A 22,442-nucleotide genomic window follows, 5' to 3' on the forward strand; every position below is an offset into this window, starting at 1 on the left:
CAATTTGGAAGATATTGATTCATACAATTTCTTCAAAAGGTAAGATGTAACACGAACAAGGAGCAAAGGTTTCAAGCTCAACAAGCTACAATGTAGGAGTGACAACAAATGGTTTTCACCCATACGATTATGATCATAGCAATAAGGTTTCTAAAACAGTAGGCATTCTTCCAAAGTCAGACACTGTACTATGTTCCTCGCCCTAACCTAGTCACTCAGTATTATTCACTCATTTATGTATGTCTTGTCTATCTATGTCTTAAAGGTTACAAGACGTACATTAATCAATACAATTGGTGCTTAAAATGTTAAGGATCTCTTGTGAAACACGGGTATTAATAAAAAAAATTATTAGGTAAAATAAATAAAAAAGGCCCAAGGGCCATGAAGTAACAAGAATGCAAGGCTGGCACAAGCTGGCGTAATTAGAGAAGATGGAAGATTCTTCATATTAAAAGACCCTGCTTCTCCAAGATGGCAGTCACACCCTGCTTGCCCTGGACAATCACCATATGGAGAAGGACTGTTTACTGTGAAGGGAAGTCCACAAATGCAATGCCAGCATGAGTCAGTCTTGAAGGGTAAACGATGATGGCACCCTCAGAGTAACACAAAAGCCGAGCAAGCCCAGTGAGAAAGACCTGTTGATGGGAAAGAAGGAGAATTTTTAGTCATACAATTTTTGTTTTATAAGATTCCAAAATATTACATTGATATAAATTTGTGAGAGTATTCTGAGCATTTTGAGCCATCTTGAGTCCTCTCCTCACTAAGTAACTAACTGCCAAAAGATCAAACAACCCCTGGCCCACAAGTTGCATACTGTACTTGAAACAATTAACAAGACGAATATGAAAAAAATAAAAATAGAATTTGCCTAGTTACAAAACAAGAAGTTAAGAGATACTCATCAATGATTACCAATATAATACAAAGAGCCAAAGCTTCCTTTTATGAGAATGGATTTAAAGAAGCAAAAGGAAATATGAACATTACATCTCTATCATCACCCATCTCTAACATCCTAGGGTCTAAACAACAATCACATACCAAGCAGATAAAACTCTCCAAAGATGGATACACACTTGCAACAGACTTAGATATTGCAACTGATTTCAATAGCTTCTTTTCATGAATTTGTGCAAACCTTGGCAGAAAAATTCCAAAGACCCAGACACATGTTACTACATATCTCACAGGTAGCTAACACTACTTCTTTTACCAGTCAGCCTACCTACCATGAGGCTACCTTGAGGTGCTTCCGGGGCTCAGCGTCCCTGCGGCCCGGTCGTCGACCAGGCCTCCTGGTTGCTGGACTGATCAACCAGGCTGTTAGACGCGGCTGCTCGCAGCTTGACGTATGAGTCACAGCCTGGTTGATCAGGTATCCTTTGGAGGTGCTTATCCAGTTCTCTCTTGAACACTGTGAGGGGTTTGCCAGTTATGCCCCTTATGTGTAGTGGAAGCGTGTTGAACAGTCTCGACAGTCCCGACAGACATTATATCCATAATTCAATTACTTAAAATCAAAGCTTGGAACATTAATGAAACAATGTCTATGATATATAAGAGTGCTGCCCAGCTCTTGCAACACCCACCAACACTCTTGCTTGATATAATCTACACTGCCCTTGACAAAAATGAGTTCTCAATTGGCCTATTCATTGACTTGAGGAAAGCCTTTGATACTATAAACCATAAAAACCTCTTAAGGGGCCCAGTGATTGGGCACCGAAACTTCATCATACACACTCAATTTTTTGTGTGCATAATCCTCATGGCAAATGCTCCAACTTTTTCTTTTAAATCAACATCACAACACGAACGGAAAAAAAGTTACAAACAAAAAAATTCAAATGGCTCTAAATATTTTGTCACCAATTGTTATTTTATTCATTATGGTCTCAGAATGAAATATAACTTTCAATTGCCAGTGAGAAAAATATTGTTCAGGAGTATAGTTTATTGTAAAACATTTTTTGAATGGGGCCATCCAAATATGTGCCAAATTTATATGCAAAATATTTATAACTCCAAACGTTATGGCTTTATGACAAATCGATTCATTAGGAACCTTAGCACTAAGAACTTTGCACATAATATGTAAAAATGGTGAGAATCGGTCAGAAAATGAATTTTGTATTACGTCTCAAAAGTAGAAAATGTTTTTCACAGAGAAAAATGCATCTAAATTTCACAACAATAAATATAGTACTTTTAATTTATAACATATCTTGTAGGTTATAATTAGGATTGCTTGGCATTCGTACTCGAATATGTGAAAGTTGTGGGTCAATATGTATTGAAATGAAGTCACGAAAAAAAAACAAAAAAAATATCTAGGGATAAGTTAGGGAAAACTGAAAAAACAGACACTGGGCCCCTTAACAGTCTAACAGTAGGTTAGACATATACATGAATGAGATTGGGTGGATATAAATAGGAGCTATCTCGTATGGGCCAATAGGCCTTCTGCAGTTACCTTCATTCTTATGTTTATTATAACAAAACATATATGTTGCAATACCTTATTTCCCATTTATTAGTGATAAGGCCCTCATCTGGTCCTCATTAATGAATACAAGCTAAATAGACAGAATAGTGTTTGACCTCTGCAAATAAATCGGTCCAAAAAAAATAAAAGTCACAACTTCGGCCACCTGTGGCTAATTTACATGTTGACCAATTTCGTTCAAACTTCACATGCTTAGTGCCGGATATGTATTCTCCAAGATGTAGAAGTCACAACAAAATCCATTTAGAAACAAAGGAGAGAAAAAAAGTAAAGTGGTTGTCTTCTTTTTGTATAGACATAATAAATATTGCTATTTGGCTATGTATTTATATGATATATAATAGAATACAGCATAAAACAAAATAAGAGGGGTGGTAGGAGAAGAAAAGATTAGTGTTCAGTGAGAATCCACAAGGTCTTCTCTGAATACTCTTTATTTTCTTCAAGGCTGTGGGTCCCTACAATTGCACCAGAGGTGGTACACACCCCTATTATTATTTAAACAGGTGAGTAAAAATAGGTGAGTACACACACGGTGTCAGCAAACTTAGCCTCCAAATACACACACACACATGGTATCAGCAAGCTTAGCCTCCAAACACACACACATGGTATCAGCAAGCTTAGCCTCCAAACACACACACATGGTATCAGCAAGCTTAGCCTCCAAATACACACATGGTATCAGCAAGCTTAGCCTCTAAACACACACACACACACACACAAATGGTATCAGCAAGTTTAGCCTCTAAACACACACACACACACACATGGTATCAGTAAGCTTAGCCTCCAAACACACACACACACAGAAAATGGGGACATTGAAACAGTTGATAAACTTGATTTCAAGAGAGAGAGGTCACTATGGGGAACTTCAAAATTTTTTTAATAAGTAATTAGGCAGACTTGTTGCTAGACAGGGAAGTAAATTAAATGTATGCCAAATTTTGCAAAATATACAATGAAAGCACACAAACATTCATACCAAAACAGAGATGCAGGGCCAGAAAACAGGATTGGTTCAACAGAAATTGAGAGAGGGCCACAGACCAGAAGACACAAAAATGAAATGAAAGACATTGAAAAACTACAAGCAGATGTCAACAAAGTTTTCGATTGAGCAGCAGAAAATAACATGATGTTTAACAATGATAAATTTCAGGTACTCAGGTACCGCAAAAATGAGGATCTGAAACATAATACAGGGTACAAAACACAATCGAATCTTCCCATAGTAGAAAAACAGCATGTCAAGGATTTGGGAATAATGATGTCCGACGATCTAACGTTTAGGGAGCATAACCAAGCAAATATTGCGTCAGCCAGAAAAATGATCGGATGGATTATGAGACCTTTCAAATCCAGGGATCCCATCACAATGGTTGTACTCTTCAAGTCACTTATGTTGTCCCGTCTCGAGTACTGCTCAGTATACACTTCCCCCTTCAGAGCAGGAGAGATTGCTGAAATAGAGGGAATACAGAGAACATATACGGCACGCATAGACGAGATAAAACACCAAAATTATTGGGATCGTCTCAAAGCTCTCCAAATGAACTCTCTAGAAAGGAGACGAGAGAGATACCAAATAATATACACATGGAAGATGCTGGAGGGACAGGTCCCAAATCAAACACAGTAAAATAACAACGTACTGGAGTGAACGATATAGAAAAAAATGCAAGATTGAACCAGTGAAGAGCAGAGGTGCCATAGGCACAATCAGAGAGCACTGTATAAACATCAGAGGTCCGCGGTTGTTCAACGTCCTCCCAGCGACTATAAGAAATATTGCCGGAACAACCGTGGACATCTTCAAGAGAAAACTGGACTGTTTTCTAAGAGAAGTTCCGGATCAGCCGGGCTGTGGTGGGTATGTGGCCCTGCGGGCCGCTCCAAGCAACAGCCTGGTGGACCAAACTCTCACAAGTCGAGCCTGGCCTCGGGCCGGGCTTGGGGAGTAGAAGAGCAGAACCCCATCAAGCAGGTATCAATATAGGAAGAAGGCAAACCCCCAAACATACCAGCGATACAAAGATGCGAGAAACAACTACACGGCAGTAAGGGGAGAGGCAGAAAGAAATTTTTAAAAAGAGATAATGGATAAATGTAAAACAGAACTGGGCCTATTCTACAAATTCATAAACAACAAATTGCAGGTAAAGGATAATATCCAGAGGTTGAAAATAGGAAACAGATTCACAGAAAATGATAATGAAATGTGTGAAACATTAAACGAAAAGTTCCAAAGTGTGTTTATACAAAATGAAATCTTCAGAGAACCAGACACAATAAGAATTTCAGAGAACATCATAGAGCGTATAGAGGTGTCTAGAGATGAAGTGGAAAATATGCTAAAGGAGCTAAGTAAGAACAAAGCAGTTGGTCCAGATGGAGTTTCACCATGGGTTCTGAGAGAATGTGCATCTGAGCTCAGCCTTCCACTTCACCTGATCTTTCAGGCATCCCTGTGTACAGGAGTCATAGCAAACATGTGGAAAAAGGCTAACTTAGTTCCAATCTACAAAAGTGGCAACAGGGAAGACCCCCCCCCCCCAATTATAGACCTGGATCATTGACAAGTGTAACAGGGAAAAGATTGAAACAAAAAATAGTAAAAACTAAATGAGTAGAACATCTGGAGAGAAATTATATAATATCAAACAGACAGTATTGATTTCGATCTTGAAGATCCTGTGTATCGAATTTACTCAGTTTCTATGATTGAGCCACAGAGATTTTAAAGGAAAAAGGTAGTTGAGTTGACTGCATCTATCTAGACATAAAAAAGGCTTTTGACAGAGTTCCACATAAGAGGTTGTTCTGAAAACTAGAAAATTTTGGAGGGGTGACAGGTAAGCTTCTAACATGGATGAAAAATTTTCTGACTGATAGAAAAATGAGGGCAGTAATCAGAGGCAATCGGACTGAAGAAGTGTCACAAGTGGAGTACCACAGTACATGCACCAGTAATGTTCATTGTCTACATAAATGATCTACCAGTTGGAATACAGAATTATATAAACATGTTTGCTGAAAATAAGTATATGGAGCACCACTTGGCAAATGGAATTTAATGTGAATAAATGCCATGTTATGGAATGTGGAATAGAACATAGATCCCACACAACCTATAAATTATGTGAGAAATCTTTATATAATTCTGATAAAGAAAGAGGTCTAGGGTTGATTCTAGATAGAAAACTATCACTTGAGGACCACTTAAAGAACGTTGTGTGAGGAGCCTATGCCACGCTTTCTAACTTCAGAATTTCGTTTAAATACATGGATGGCGAAATACTAAAGAAATTGTTCACGAGTTTTGTTCGGCCAAGGCTAGAATATGCAGCGGTTGTGTGGTGCCCATATCTTAAGAAGCACATCAACAAACTGGAAAAGGTGCAAAGACATGCTACTAAGTGGCTCCCAGAACTGAAGGGCAAGAGCTACATGGAGAGGTCAGAGGCATTAAATATGCCAAAACTAGAAGACAACAAAAAGAGGCGATATGATCACTATGTACAAAATAGAAACAGGAATTGATAAAATCGATAGGGAAGATTTCCTGAGACCTGGAACTCCAAGAACAAAAGGTCATAGATTTAAAATAACTAAACAAAGATGCCAAAGAAATATACAAAAATTTCCTTTCGCATACAGAGTGGTACACGGTTGGAACAAGTTAAGTGAGAAGGTGGTGAAGGCCAAGACCGTCAGTAGTTTCAAAGCATTATGTGACAAAGAGTGCTGGGTAGACGGGACACCACGAGCGTAGCTCTAATCCTGTAACTACACTTAGGTAATTACATATGGTGTCAGCAAGCTTACCGTCGAAACACACACAAACAGCCTGCCTATTATTCAAGGCCTTCTCTGAGTACTCTTTATTTTCTTCTCTGAGGCTATGGGTCCCTAATCTTGCACCAGAGGTGGTACCCCTTTTAAGTTTTTAACTACTGCACTGAGCACCTGATTTTGGCAAAAACTTCTTAGTGCAATTGTCAAGGACATAGTTCTGGTATTTTTTTGTTTATAAATATTCAGGTATAGTTAATGTCAAAATGTTTTGAAACTCAACTATTTCTATTTCAAAACCAAAAAAGTAATGAAAACATTACAAAACATTAAAATATAGCCTAATTAATTAATTAATAAAATAGCACAACTCTCAGAATGCCTAAAGGTGCTTTGAGCAATGAAGTAGTTAATTTCATATATAATATTATATATATATAGTATATATTTACCTGTGACTACTGCTTAGCGAAAATTTGACCTCTGTGAAAATTGGTCTCGTCATTGCTAGGAGATATTTTAAGACCATGATTTGCTGTGGATGGCACTGTAGTCTTCAAGTCATCAATCTAAAAATAGAGGTAATCTTTTAAAATGTAAATTTTGTATAAAAAAAATGCAAAAATAAATTGCAAGAATAATATGAAGTTATTATACAATTTTTTTAATTATTTAAATAATTGTGAGACATTATTAAAAAATGTATGAAGTACAGATTCTCTAAGACCTGATATGTATCTGCTTATGTTCCACCACATTACATTCAGGGCTGAAGAGAAAACACAGCCAGTAAGGTAATGATCACTTAGGATGGACTGGGATGCTACATGTACTATGATAGGTGGGGGCTAAGCTGCGTGAGGCTAGGATGCCCAGCCTGCCTTGTCTAGGCTGGGCTGGGCTAGGCAACACTAGGAAGGAGTCAACAAATCTCTGGAGTGCCTCACTTTTCTTGATATCCTTAAAAAAGCAAGAATGATGCCATTTTATAAAGGAGGCGAGACAGCAGACATAAACAATTAAAGAAAAATATCAAATCTAATTATACTTTCAAAAATATTTGATTTTCTTTTTAACAAACATCTCTCTTCCTACTTTGTAAAATTCAACATGAATACGAAGTCCCTGTTAGTTTGGCTTCCATTTCCAAAAGAGTATCAATGATGCCATTATTAGTTTGCTTGATATAATCTAAACAGCCCTTGAGAACAATGACTTCTCAATTGACCTAAGAAAGGCCTTTGATACTGTAAACCATAACTACCTCTTACTTAAAACTTCACCACTATGGTATTCAAGGCCTTGCTCTGGACTATATTCGTTCCTATCTCAGTGTCCACTGATATAGGAAAAAATGTTCCTAAAAAATGTCCACTCAAGGATGTCAACCAACCAACTTACACTAAACATAGAAAAAGACCTTCAACATTTTATTTGGTAGAAAATTATAAAATCAGATTCAACTTTAAACAATGTTAACATTACCAATACAAATGAGGGGCAGTTATTTTGCCTATACATAGATAAGACACTGAACTTCAGCACCCACATACAGCACATAACCAAAAAGGTCTCAAAAATGGTCGCTAAAATTTACAAAATCAGATATTATGTTCCCCACCCTGCTCTCCTCCCATTACACTATGCACTTATCTATCCATTAAAAAATTAATATTTTTTTTAACATTTTATATATTTATTCATATATACAAGAGTTCTTACATTCTTGTACAGCCACTAGCACACATAGCATTTCAGGCAAGTCCTTAATCCTAATTTTCACACACACACACACACATCCCTAGGAAGCAGCCCATAGCAGCTGTCTAACTCCCAGGTACTTATTTACTGTTAGGTGAACCAGATATAGAGAATAACCACAAAATGCTATCTTTATAAGAGCTATCTTGTAAACCCACTAGTACGCGCAGCGTTTCAGGCAGGATATATATATAATATATATATATATATATATATATATATATATATATATATATATATATATATATTATTAAATATGACCGAAAAAGTAAGATTAATAATTCTAACACGAATTTTCTCAATCTTTCGTACATTACGCTTCACTGTTGGAGGTAAATCAAAAATCAATTCTCCAAAATTCATTTTTATTTCTAGTCTGACGCGACACGGGCGCGTTTCGTAAAACTTATTACATTTTCAAAGACTTTAGATCACAAATACACAACTGATTAGAACTTACGTATCTCCGATTTTATATCTACATTTGAGTGAGGTGGGAGGGGTGATGTGGCATTAATGATGTGGCCACATCACCCCTCCCACCTCACTCAAATGTAGATATAAAATCGGAGATACGTAAGTTCTAATCAGTTGTGTATTTGTGAACTAAAGTCTTTGAAAATGTAATAAGTTTTACGAAACGCGCCCGTGTCGCGTCAGACTAGAAATAAAAATGAATTTTGGAGAATTGATTTTTGATTTACCTCCAACAGTGAAGCGTAATGTACGAAAGATTGAGAAAATTCGTGTTAGAATTATTAATCTTACTTTTTCGGTCATATTTAATAATATAGGTCTACAGGAAAGACTGCTACCAAAATATACTAATATATATATATATATATATATATATATATATATATATATATATATATATATATATATATATATATATATATATATATACATATATATATATATATATATATATATATATATATATATATATATATATATACATATATATATATATAGGAGAATATTTTGGAGAATTGATTTTTAATTTACCTCCAACAGTGAAGCGTAATGTACGAAAGATTGAGAAAATTCGTGTTAGAATTATTAATCTTACTTTTTCGATCATATTTAATAATATATGTCTACAGGAAAGACTGCTACCAAAATATACTAATATATATATATATATATATATATATATATATATATATATATATATATATATATATATATATACATATATATATATATATATATATATATATATATATATATATATATATATATATATATATATATATATATATATATATACATATGTCGTACCTAGTAGCCAGAACGCACTTCTCAGCCTACTATGCTTGGCCCGATTTTCCTAATAAGCCAAGTTTTCATGAATTAATTGTTTTTCGACTACCTAACCTAACTTTTTCTGCTACCTAACCTAACCTAACCTAACCTCACCTAACCTATAAAGATAGGTTAGGTGAGGTTAGGTAGGGTTGATTAGGTTTGGTCATATATCTACGTTAATTAGAATTCGTTAATTAGAATTCTCCAATAACAAAAATTGATCTCATACATAATGAAATGGGTAGCTTTATCATTACATAATAAAAAAATTAGAGAAAATATATTAATTCAGGAAAACTTGGCTTATTAGGCAAATCGGGCCTTGCATAGTAGGCTAAGAAGTGCGTTCTGGCTACTAGGTACGACACATATATATATATATATATATATATATATATATATATATATATATATATATATATATATATATATATATATATATATATATATATATATATTTGAGAGAGGTGTATGGGGTGAGGTGGCATTAATAGGGTATTAAGGTATAATAGGGTAGGGTAATAGGATATATATATATATATATATATATATATATATATATATATATATATATATATATATATATATATATATATATTTAATAATATATCGGTCATATTTAATAATATATATATATATATATATATTATTAAATATGACCGAAAAAGTAAGATTAATAATTCTAACACGAATTTTCTCAATCTTTCGTACATTTCGTTTCACTGTTGGAGGTAAATCAAAAATCAATTCTCCAAAATTCATTTTTATTTCTAGTCTGACGCGACACGAGCGCGTTTCGTAAAACTTATTACATTTTCAAAGACTTTAGTTCACAAATACACAACTGAATAGAACTTACGCATCTCCGATTTTATATCTACATTTGAGTGAGGTGGAAGGGGTGATGTGGCATTAACACAAGACAGAACAAGATGTGGTATTAATAGGGTATTAATTTCATCAACACAAGACAGAACAAGAGTATTAATAGGGTATTAATTTCATCAACACAAGACAGAACACGAAACAATGGATATTGAATAGAAGTGTTTGTAGAAAGCCTATTGGTCCATATTTCTTGATGCTTCTATATTGGAGCGGAGTCTTGAGGTGGGTAGAATATAGTTGTGCAATAATTGGCTGTTGATTGCTGGTGTTGACTTCTTGATGTGTAGTGCCTTGCAAACGTCAAGCCGCCTGCTATATATGTATCGATAGATACAGCGATAGCAGGCGGCTTGACGTTTGCGAGGCACTACACATCAAGAAGTCAACACCAGCAATCAACAGCCAATTATTGCACAACTATATTCTACCCACCTCAAGACTCCGCTCCAATAGAGAAGCATCAAGAAATATGGACCAATAGGCTTTCTACAAACACTTCTATTCAATATCCATTGTTTCGTGTTCTGTCTTGTGTTGATGAAATTAATACCCTATTAATACTCTTGTTCTGTCTTGTGTTGATGAAATTAATACCCTATTAATACCACATCTTGTTCTGTCTTGTGTTAATGCCACATCACCCCTTCCACCTCACTCAAATGTAGATATAAAATCGGATTTGCGTAAGTTCTATTCAGTTGTGTATTTGTGAACTAAAGTCTTTGAAAATGTAATAAGTTTTACGAAACGCGCTCGTGTCGCGTCAGACTAGAAATAAAAATGAATTTTGGAGAATTGATTTTTGATTTACCTCCAACAGTGAAACGAAATGTACGAAAGAGTGAGAAAATTCGTGTTAGAATTATTAATCTTACTTTTTCGGTCATATTTAATAATATATGTCTACAGGAAAGACTGCTACCATAATATACTAATATATATATATATATATATATATATATATATATATATATATATATATATATATATATATATATATATATATATATATATATATATATAAATATATATATATATATATATATATATATGTCGTACCTAGTAGCCAGAACGCACTTCTCAGCCTACTATGCAAGGCTCGATTTGCCTAATAAGCCAAGTTTTTATGAATTATTTGTTTTTCGACTACCTAACCTACCTAATCTAACCTAACCTAACTTTTTCGGCTACCTAACCTAACCTAACCTATAAAGATAGGTTAGGTTAGGTTATATATATATATATATATATATATATATATATATATATATATATATAATATATATATATATATATATATATATATATATATATATATATATATATATATATATATATATATATATATATATATATATATATATGTCGTACCTAGTAGCCAGAACGCACTTCTCAGCCTACTATGCATGGCCCGATTTGCCTAATAAGCCAAGTTTTCCTGAATTATTATATTTTCTCTAATTTTTTTCTTATGAAATGATAAACCTACCCATTTCATAATGTATGAGGTCAATTTTTTTTATTGGAGTTAAAATTAACGTAGATATATGACCGAACCTAACCAACCCTACCTAACCTAACCAACCCTACCTAACCTAACCTAACCTATCTTTATAGGTTAGGTTAGGTTAGGTAGCCGAAAAAGTTAGGTTAGGTTAGGTTGTAGGTTAGGTAGTCGAAAAACAATTTATTCATGAAAACTTGGCTTATTAGGCAAATCGGGCCTTGCATAGTAGGCTGAGAAGTGCGTTCTGGCTACTAGGTACGACATATATATATATATATATATATATATATATATATATATATATATATATATATATATATATATATATATATATATATATATATATATATATATATAACTGAAAACTCACACCCCAGAAGTGACTCGAACCCATACTCCCAGGAGCAACGCAACTGGTATGTACAAGACGCCTTAATCCACTTGACCATCACGACCGGACAAAATGAGGTGATAGCCGAGGCTATTTGAACCACCCCACCGCCGGCACTCGGATAGTAATCTTGGGCATAGCATTTTACCAAATCACCTCATTCTTTGGGGCACACGTGAGGAACACAAATGCGAACAAGCCTGAATGGTCCCCAGGACAATATGCAACTGAAAACTCACACCCCAGAAGTGACTCGAACCCAAATAGCCTGGTTCAAATAGCCTCGGCTATCACCTCATTTTGTCCGGTCGTGATGGTCAAGTGGATTAAGGTGTCTTGTACATACCAGTTGCATTGCTCCTGGGAGTATGGGTTCGAGTCACTTCTGGGGTGTGAGTTTTCAGTTGCATATTGTCCTGGGGACCATTCAGGCTTGTTCGCATTTGTGTTCCTCACGTGTGCCCCAAAGAATGAGGTGATTTGGTAAAATGCTATGCCCAAGATTACTATCCGAGTGCCGGCGGTGGGGTGGTTCAAATAGCCTCGGCTATCACCTCATTTTGTCCGGTCGTGATGGTCAAGTGGATTAAGGCGTCTTGTACATACCAGTTGCGTTGCTCCTGGGAGTATGGGTTCGAGTCACTTCTGGGGTGTGAGTTTTCAGTTGCATATTGTCCTGGGGACCATTCAGGCTTGTTCGCATATATATATATATATATATATATATATATATATATATATATATATATATATATATATATATATATATATATATATATATATATATATATGAGTGTCAGACCATGGAGGAATGATTTTTTTTAATTTAATATATATAAAAAATTATTCCTTCTGAAGATGTATTAATATATGAAAGTATTTAAGGAAATTTCTGTTTCAATTCTTCCTCCGTGGTCTGACACTGTCACATTTTTCATCATGTGTTAATTTTTGTGATTTACACACACACGTGGCATGTTTACACACACATTATTTATATTTATTTATATTATATATATATAATATATATATATATTATATATATATAATATATATATATATATATTTATATATATATATATATATATATATATATATATATATATATATATATATATATATATATATATATATATATATATATATGAAACCCTCAACCCTATAAGTGGAGGGTTCCTACAAACTCAACCAGAGGTGGTACCCTCTATATATTAATAAAAAGGCTAGGCTATGCTAAATCTAGGCAGGGATTGGCTTGGCTAAGCTGGTCAAGGCTTGGCTAGGGTAGGAAGGACTGGTCATGTTTAAAAGCAAGGCAGGGTTAGGCTAGGCAAGACTAGGTAAGGGTATACTGGGATAGGCTTGGCTACGGTAGGCTAGGAAGAGGTAAACTAGGATAAGCAAGGCTGTGCAAGCACTATACACAGCTAGAATGAACTATGCTAAGATGGTTTAAACTGGGCTAGGTTAGGATAAGCTAGGCCATACAGGGCCCCGGTTGACCAGTGGAGTCTAATGGTCTAACCTTCTAGCTAGTTTGCTGACCTAAGAGTGTAAATGCCTAGCCCCTAACCTGCTGCAGTATTATTATAAAAGAAATATTACTTATTATAATCTTAAATACTAAATACCTGGATAACACAGGTGGCCTGTTGTTGTGTTGATTTAGGGGTGACGACGATCGTGGGATCGGATGCGCCCCACAGGTGGCCTGCACCATGCTTTCTAAGCCGTCCATCTCATAACAAAAACAAATCCGTGTATTCGTACACAAACAGAGACCCCCCCCCCCCCGTGGTTATTCGAATACTTGGAATTCTTTTATTTAAAATAATAACAATTAGATTAATAATAATTAACATAATTTTTACTCAAGAATCACAAAAATCGTTAATATTATATAAAAAAAAATTTAAAAGACATCTAAACACAGATATACAGACTTTGTGTGATATTTATTTCAACATTATATATTAATAGAATGTTGTAACTATTATTTTTAAATATTAGGTAGTTGCCAGCTACGTATATCGCATATAAACGTTGCAAAAAGATTTTAGATTGAATTAACACATTACACATTTAAAAAATCATCTTTGCAATGAATTAATACCTAAACATTTTTTGAATACAGTGATAAATTGTGTCAAACATTGCATAATAATATTTACAAAAAGGTGCATGACAACAAAACGAAGAGGCATGATTTAAACAGGATATGTGGGGTTGTCACAAAATTCTGATTTTAATTATAAAGTAGTTTTCACAATGTATTTTAACATAATTATGAAGCAGTTGAACTACCGAACGGTTCTGTTTTATAAATAAATAATGTTAAATAGCTATATACATAACAGTAAAATAATGACACCTACAATTAATAATACCTAAAAAATAGTAAATGGTAATTTCATCTGAACGAAAACTTAATACCAAATTTTTTAGATGTTTTTCGAAATATAAAGATTGACAGTAAGATATCTTATTCATTATGGAGTAATTAACAACAAAACAATCTTTATTTTCATTGCAGAACATATATCAGAGCATACTAGTGACTCATACATTTAAAATAGTGTGATTTTTAAACAATTCGGTTGTAAACCCGCAGAACCGCCTACCCGCCGAATACAACATAAGAAATGGTATATAATTCATTATTTTAAATTCCATATATAATCAATAATAATTTTCGGCAGCTATCGAGGTTCTCCATGGGTAAATTCCTGTACTCTAGCAAGATGCTACTTGCTGTTTAGCTGTTTAAATTCTTGGAAAATCGTAATGACCAGCAACATAAAATATAACAATGAAATAGTAGCTGGTAACTGTAGGTGAACGAAAAATTAAATTCCAAATTGATTAGATGTTTTCCTAAATATAAAGATCGACCTGAAGGAATTTTATGAATTATGGACTAATTAAGCAAAAAAAAAAAATAGGTAATATTACTTGAAGAACAGATACCAGAGAATAGTTAGTGAGTACATTTATATTGTATAATGCGAGAAAGCCCCTGGTAGCCGCGAATTAAAATAACCACTGTGACGTGGAGGTGGTCCGGTCGGGGCTCTGCTAACACTCGGCTGCTAGGGGCTCAAAAGGCCCAAATACTCAGCCCCTCCGACTCCCTGGATTCACTGGAGTCTCCTTGGTCACACAAGAGAGGACCGACAATGCCCACCTCCGCAGGTCTTTGCTTCCACCACAAAGGGGTGCCACTGATTCACCCTGGAAGCCCTTCAGTCAAACACGGGGAAACTGCTGTTAACAGTTCCGGCCTAGACCCATGGGGGAGTGAAGGAAGTCTCATGCTTACCTTATAACCATAACCTCCCTGAGTCTTGCCTGCCAGACAAAAAAAGGTTGCAGGAACTCCTTTCCCGCCTGTCTTCTCTATCTTCTTCTTAGCAAGGTCGCCAGCTGGGTTATTATATCTGCACCCCAGCAATGCAGTTCAGTGGGTGTATTATATAATGTTTGTAGCCAGAAGGTTGCTACTCCCATGGATCTGCTACTAGACTGTCGGCCCAGGGTACTCTCCCAGGAAGGTCTGTGTGGCTTTACCTCTCTGTAGCCACTACGTTAATAGTTGCCACCATTCAGGCACCGATACTGATCGGATGGCTAAGGGTACACTTTTATGTAAGTCTGTGCTGTCTTTACCACCCTCCAGGCAATAAGAACTGCTATAGAGAACGTAGTGTTCCCTAGGTGGTACTATGATAACCTTCGTGCATGCTCATAGAGAAATATCATAAATGGAGGCACACTCAAACACAGTGATAAAATGTGTGAATTTACTGATGCAAATTACATGAACACACACACACAATCACAAGTAATACATGAATATGGAAATATGGATAATAAGTCTGGAGATCGTCAGCCTCTTCTTCCACGACCTCCAATACTCCTTCAACTGGGCAGGAAGACAGGAGTCCCACACTCTTCACCACGTCGGCGCCTCTTCTTCACTGTCCTGCCATCCATACACAATGTCCCTTCTGACAGTCCTGGACACAAGCTGCCTTGCAGCCTATTCTACTATTAAAGTGTTAAAGTCCTGCTGCTACATACATAAATAACTATTGTGGCCTAACTAGCCTACTCACACAAGGGGTAATGGGAGGGAAAATGATCTACCTTACATTCCTGGCTCACGACGCCTGTCCCTCGATGGTGTGAGGTTCCCACGCTTCCTTGGGTCGATCCTTGACGATCCAGGACGTTCCATAGGTCCTCAGGTGTCGTGGAGCCTTCGCGTCGTCGCCGTTCCAATCCCTGAGATTCAGCTGCCCCAATCCTGGTTCATCGATGGGCCCTGAGCTAATCACTATTTTCCCCACACTCGCCCCTTCCACAAGGCGTTGCTCCTTGTCCTAGGCACGGTGTCGTCCTTCCAAGACCCTCAGTGGATGTGACCCGGTCACAGCTAGGCCTGCCCGCCGCACCTTCCAGACCTCACGTCCAGCGGCGCCGCCCCAGCGTCGTTGCCGACTATTTTCCAAGTTTGGCACTTCTCTGCTCAATGAACTTGGTTCCTTATTTGCTTCCCAGAAGCGCAGGGTCTCCAATAACTTATGGTGGGCTGCGATGGCTAGTCAATCCACTGAATAAGGCTTGTAGAGCCTCTAATCCTTGAGAGCAGACCGAGGCGCGTCCTGTCGCTTCCAAGGTCAGATCAACTCAGACGTTGGCGCCGCCCGGGGCACTCGGTGACGTCATGGCGGGCCCTGATTGGTCGCCCGCGACCCACGTCGGCCAATCCGTGATCGGCTAATGTCCCTTCCAAAAGGTCATATCTGCCGTAGGGGATACTGTTTCATTTTATATCAGGGCGCCAATTTCTCATTATTTACAACTTATAATGTAACTCCCTTCCTTTAACTGGCAGCCGGTCTGGTCGCCACATATGTCAATAGACTCCCTGAACCTCAGAGAATCAGTAGGGAGAGCTGATATGACTCTTTAAGCCGACAAACGAAATAAATAGGAGAGGGCACCGTAACACCACCTACATTAATTGATAACTAGGAAATAGTATCTGGAAACTTTATCTGAACGAAAACACAATACCAATATGTTTAAATGTTTTTCTTAATATAAAGATCAACAGTAAGGAATCTTATTCATTATGGACAAATTAACAAAAAAAAAACGATAATTTTCATTGAGGACCATATATTAGAGCATACTTAGTCACTTATATTAAAAGTATTGTGTATTTTGAACCATTGGGGTTGTAAACAAACAGAATGGCCTACCCGAAAAGTCGTAACATAAAAAGTTGTATATGTTTACTAATTATTATTTGATAAATGATTATTATTAATGTACGGCGTCTATAGAGGTTTCCCATTAGTTAAATTACTGTAGTCTGACTAAATGCTACTACAAAACCTGTATAAATCCTGGGAAAGTCACAATGACCAGCGACATTAAAGCATAGAGGGTTAAATAGTAACAGGCAACTGTCGGCGAACGAAAAATTCGTTTCCAAATTTATTAGATGTTTTCCTAAATATATTTTCCTAAATTAAGGCAAAAATATATATATTTTTACTTGAAGAACAAATATCAGAGCATAGTCAGTGAGTTATATAATAATAAGAGTGCGGTATTTCATTGTATAACAAGAGATAATAGACGTAGTTTTACACAAAATAACGTCCAAAAACAGTCGTAGAGTCAATTGTTGACGTTCTTTTTAAGAGGACAGGTTGGGGTGTCAACCTGTCGGGAACAGTCACTCATTTAAACATTTCTCCTACTCCCTGTATCATCAATCACCTTCTGGGCCCATTCTTCGACTACAATACTCATTGGGTGGGTTTCCAATCCCTGGTGTAACGAGCGATGTTCACAGGAGCCATCATCTGAAGGTTCGTCCACTGATCTTCGCTTAGGACAGACACGAGAATAATACAAAATACCGCTAAGAAACATTTGGCTAACTTAGGAATAATTTTCATGAGCCTGTAATATCTATAGCCGGCTATATCCATTAGCCTGGCTTGGATCAAAGAGGGCACTAGGACCTTCGCACATACCTCACATACATCTGATGTCTGAGGAATCTCTGGCCGGTTCAGTGAATATAGTACCTTGCTATACCGCAAGTACTTATGTGCCGTCACTCCAGACTCTTGGGTATCCATGGGTGCTTGTACATGAGGCCTCTCTTGCTCAGTTGCTTCTGTCACTGTAGCCCCATGTATCTCGTCGGGAGAAGAGTCGGCAGAATCTGTTGGAATGCGCTCAATCTGTTGGGTAGAGGGAGAATTAAACAAGTTATATAATTTCACGTTTGCCTGTACCTGGGTATTAATGTTTTCTGCTGTCACCTCATACCTTATTACTGGATCGTGCACCAACTTGAGATGTTCGTAGTTCGAACCTGTTGCCAAGTCATTGCCTAGTACTACCAGCTATAGGCAGGGTATCAACTACCGCCAACGCACATGTGCCACTGAAGTAGGGCGAGTCGAGGTGTACTTGCACTAAGGGGGCAATGTACCGCGTCAAAGGAAACCCAACTAGAACAACCTTTTGTCTCCCATCAACATTCACTCCCTCGGGTAGAGTCTCTCACGATCAGGGACTGGGCTGCTCCACTATCTCTGAGCACTACAACTGATCTACCAGTATGATCACACGTTACATACCCGCCTGAAGTGTGCGGGACAAACAATCCTGGTCTTTCTCTACTCGTCATTAGAGACTGGGTTCCCACTGGTGGTGTCGTTTAAAATACATATTTTGAAAATTTGTATAGACGACTTTAAAACGTGAGGTCAAAACGTTTTAATACAACGTATTTTAAATGTCATGATATAACGTTTTGGAGCAAAGGTTGAATTTATTAAGCATAATTATCTTTATTGCATTTAGAAAGATAGAGTCAGAGAGGAGAGAGAGAAAGAGAAGATGAGAGAAAGAAAGAAGTAGAAAAGTGAGAAGAGAGAGAGAAGAAAAGTGTGAAGAAGAGAGGGATAGAGAAGAAGAAGAGAGAGAAGAAGAGTGTGAAGAAGAGAGGGAAAGAGAAGAAGGAGAGCATGAAGAAGAGAGAGATATAATGAGAGAAAAGAGAGAGAGAGAGAAGAGAGAAAAGAGAAAGAGCTAGAGAGAAAAGAAAGAGAGAGAGAGAGAGAGAGAGAGAGAGAGAGAGAGAGAGAGAGAGAGAGAGAGAGAGAGAGAGAGAGAGAGAGAGAGAGAGAGAGAGAGAGAGAGAGAGAGAGAGAGAGAGAGGGAGGAGAGAGAATGAGATGAGAGAGAGAAGAGAGGAAGAAAAGAGTGAAAGAGAGAAAGAGATCGAGAAAGAATGAGAGAGAGAGAGAGATAGAAAGAAGGAAAGATAGGAGAGAAGAGAGAGATAAAGAGAGAAGAGAGATAAAGAGGAAAGAAAAAGAGAACAAGGGAGAGAGAGAAAATGAGAAAGAAAGAGAGAGAGAGAGAGAGAGAGAGAGAGAGAGAGAGAGAGAGAGAGAGAGAGAGAGAGAGAAAAAAAAAAAAAAGAGAGAAGGAGAAGAAGAAAAAGAAGAGAGAGCAAAGAGAAGAAGAAAAAGGGAGATAATAGAAAGAGAAAGAGAGAGAGAGAGAGAGAGAGAGAGAGAGAGAGAGAGAGAGAGAGAGAGAGAGAGAGAGAGAGAGAGAGAGAGAGAGAGAGAGAGAGAGAGAGAGAGAGAGAGAGAGAGAGAGAAGGAAAGATAGGAGAAAAAAGAAAGAAAAAGAGAGAAGAGAGATAACGAGGAAAGAAAAAGAGGTGGCGGCTGGTGGCGGGAGGTGGTGGCTGGTATCGGGCGGTGGTGGCTTGTGGCTGGCGGTGGTGGCTGGTGGCGGCTAGTGGCGGGCTGTGGTGGCTAGTGGCGGGCGTTGGCGGCTGGTGGCTGGCGGTGATGGGCGGTGGCGGCTATAGCAGCCAGCTGGGACCCTCCACCACTGGAGGCAGCTTGGACTACACTAAACATCTGGTCTCTTTCACCACCAGCCCAGAGTTGAAATAATGCATATATTATTATCATATTAATACCGTGCAATATCTTATTACATTCCTGCTAAATAATTATAAGTTGAAACAGGACAAAAAATCCAACATATATATATATAAAAACCAACATTAGAGATCACAAGGGCAAGGCCTAGGTGTGACCACACACATCCTGCCTCCCAGACCAGCTATACACTTTCACACCTCACACTCTGCCCTCTCACACCTCACACTCTTAACTCACTCTCATATTCACTCTTACTCTCAATCACTCTTACTCTCATTCTTACTCTTACTCACTCTTACTCTCAATCACCCCTACTCTCAATCACTCTTACTCTCACTCTTACTCTCAATTACTCTTACTCTCAATCACTCTTACTCTCAATCACTCCCACTCCCACTCTCAATCACTCATACTCTCATACTCACTCTTACTCTCTCTCACTCTTACTCTGTCACTCTTACTCACTCTTACCCACTCTTACTCACTCTTACTCACTCTCTGTCACTCTTACTCACCTTTAGTCACTCTTACTCTCACTCACTCAGTCTTACTCTTAGTCACTCTTACTCACTTTCAGTCACTCTTACTCACTCTTACCCACTCTTACTCACTCTGTCACTCTTACTCACTCTCTGTCACTCTTGCCCACCTTCAGTCACTCTTACTCTCACTCACTCTTATTCACGCTCACTCTTACTCTCAGTCACTCTTACACACTCTCAGTCACTCTTACTCACTCTTACTCACTCTCAGTCACTTTTACTCACTCTTACCCACTCTTACTCACTCTCAATCACTCTTACTCACTCTCACTCACTCTTACTCACTCTCACTCACTCTTACTCTCACTCACTCCTACTCTCACTCACTCTCACTCCCTCTTTCTCACTCTCACTCACTCTTACTCATTCCTACTCACTCTTACTCACTCTCACTCACTCCTACTCTCACTCACTCTCATACTCTTACTCTCACTCTTACTCACTCTCTCACTCCTACTCTCACTCACTCTCATACTCTTACTCACTCTCACTCCCTCTTTCTCATTCTTACTCACTCTTACTCTCACTCTTACTAACTCCTCATACTCTTACTCACTCTCACTCACTCTTTCTCACTTCAAGGCATTTGAAGTGGAATTCAAGCTTGCTCGCATGGCTCCATTTAGATATATGCACTTCACTTTTGGTCGTTGTATGGATATAAATTCACTAGAATGCGTCCAGCGTAAGATAAATGAATTAATCCCCCGAAACACTTCCGCTTTTTGGGGGAGTTAGCCCTCCACTATCTCCTGTGGTTTTGGACTTTCCATGGTAGGGGGCGGTAATACTGAAAAGTGTATACTCTTTTCAACTTTGTTACCTCAATTCTCGTCCTAGGTTTTTCAATTTGGTATCAATGTGTTCGCAATAGAATTCTCTACAGTACTAAAGGCATATAAACTCCAAAAGCCCGGCATACCATCCACAACAAACAGAGAAAGCGAGTGCGTATTACCCGGGAGCGCACAGGAGCCATAAAATGTATTCCTTCTTTTCACTTTGGTCACCTCATTTGTCATCCTAGGTCTTTCATTTTGGGATCAATGTGTTCGCAATAGAATTCCCAACGGGAGTATATGCATAAAATGTCAAAAACAGCAGTGCGCTCCACCCACTGACGCGATGAAAGCAGGCCACGTTACCCAGAAGAGAGTGCTATGCTGTGCCTGGCCTTCCATTAGAGATCAGCCAGGTAATACAAAAAGTGAATACTCTTTTCAATCTTGTCACCTCAATTCTCGTCCTAGGCTTTTCAATTTGGTATCAAAGTGTTCACAATAGAGTTCTCTATAGGTTTTAATGCATATAAACTCCAAAAGCGAGTGCATATTAACTTCATTAGTGGATATTTAGCAGCTAAAATTTTGACTCCATACTTCATCATTAGTGGGCGAAAGTGTTAGAAACCTGTCATACGAAAAAAGATTTTTCAAAGCTTAAATTACATTCTCTAGAAAGGCGAAGAATTAGAAGTGACATAAGGTAGAGGTGCACAATAGGATGAATGGACATAACGAAGGGGACATTAATAGGGCCTTAAAAGTAACAACACAAGACAGAACTCGAAACAAAGTGTAAAAATTAGAAAAATTTAGATTTAGGAAAGAACTGCATGGGTATATACACTGGGTTTGTACCTCCAAGTTCAAGTATGCAATATTACAGAGTTCCAATTAACTCCCATGCATGCAGTTAATTGATGTTATGTTTATGTACTATATGTTTTTTA

General features: G+C 37.4%; 1 long non-coding RNA gene across 1 annotated transcript in view; it reads right to left on the minus strand.

Annotated features, from left to right (window-relative positions):
- Positions 1-375: 375 nt before the first annotated feature.
- The window catches only part of LOC138366908 (uncharacterized), a 55,389-nt gene continuing 33,322 nt past the window's right edge, over positions 376-22,442 (minus strand). The window contains exons 2-3 of the long non-coding RNA XR_011229244.1: positions 6,766-6,882; positions 376-641 (exon numbers count right to left, since the gene is read on the minus strand). This is a non-coding gene — a long non-coding RNA (uncharacterized lncRNA). The remainder of the gene's footprint in view (positions 642-6,765; positions 6,883-22,442) is intronic.

Source organism: Procambarus clarkii, chromosome 20 (assembly GCF_040958095.1).
Source record: "Procambarus clarkii isolate CNS0578487 chromosome 20, FALCON_Pclarkii_2.0, whole genome shotgun sequence".
NCBI lineage: Eukaryota > Metazoa > Arthropoda > Malacostraca > Decapoda > Cambaridae > Procambarus > Procambarus clarkii.